This window comes from Triturus cristatus, chromosome 3_2 (assembly GCF_964204655.1).
Source record: "Triturus cristatus chromosome 3_2, aTriCri1.1, whole genome shotgun sequence".
NCBI classification, from domain to species: domain Eukaryota; kingdom Metazoa; phylum Chordata; class Amphibia; order Caudata; family Salamandridae; genus Triturus; species Triturus cristatus.
In genome coordinates this window covers 779,747,283-779,748,293 of record NC_140584.1, presented here as the reverse complement: position 1 = coordinate 779,748,293, position 1,011 = coordinate 779,747,283, and the positions used below count along the sequence as shown (strand labels likewise).

General features: G+C 41.7%; 1 non-coding gene across 1 annotated transcript; it reads left to right on the top strand.

Annotated features, from left to right (window-relative positions):
- Positions 1–397: 397 nt before the first annotated feature.
- LOC146858106 (small nucleolar RNA SNORA50) lies at positions 398–518 on the top strand. Its single transcript, XR_014980374.1, has one exon. It is a non-coding gene; the product is annotated as a small nucleolar RNA SNORA50 (small nucleolar RNA).
- Positions 519–1,011: the final 493 nt, after the last annotated feature.

Below are 1,011 nucleotides of genomic sequence, written 5' to 3'. Positions count from 1 at the left end.
TGTAGAAACTTACTATGCTGACTATTTACATTTTTGTTGAGGCTGTGTGGTGGGAGGCTAACTATTGGCACGAAATGATGACTTTATTACGTGTTAGACTTCTGATATAAATGAAGCTGCCTTTAAGTTCTGACGTGCCATAAGGACAGGCATATTAAAAAAAAAAAAATGTCACCTGTTGCACCATTGAGGGCTCAAACTTTTGTTTTTTTCCCCTTTTTTCTTTTAGATGAAACTACCTCACCATACTTGCTATATGGACAACAACTGCAATAGAAGCACAATAAATTATCTTCAATAAAAGATTGTTCTTGGAAATTGAATATCTGTTGTGTTTTTTTTCTGTGGGGGAGGAAGTACGTTCAGTTTGTGTTCATTTATTTTTATGGGTTTTGACATGCACTGTCTTTGAACCGGTGGCTTCACTGGCCAAGCAACAGTGCAAGAGTAATACCTTGTTTATAACTGGAGCTTCTTGGACCAAACCCAAGTAGTTCTTTTAAGAACAAGTTACATGCATTGTGGCTAAGTAAAAGGATAGTCAAATGCTCTAGGGGACTACTTCAGATTAAGCTCTTGCAACTTGACTGTTGGTAGATAAGGGAACTGGAGCTGTGCTCTAAATCATTGGTACCTAAGGGTTCCCCCCCAAGTACATAACATGTAATGTGCACAATTGTGTTCCACTCACATCCGATGCTAATACTTTTTTTGGTGAGTCCCAAAGAACTGTGCACAGCACAGGGTTAACTGCCAGGACTCTAACCTAGCCCAACCCTCTTCTGTCGCTGCTTACTCTTGCACCTCCTGGTGCTTGCCCAGTCCACAGATCGCCCTATCACTGCTTTTCCCTTCGTTTTCCCTGTTTCTCCCACCTGTCACTGCTTGTTTTCGAGTCGAGCACTGAGTATCGCATAGTTTTCTGGAGCAGTGGTGGTCAGTGTGCTTATGCCTCTTGGTTTCTCCCTCCACAAGATTGCCATGGAGCTATCTGTAATCTCACTTTCTTCT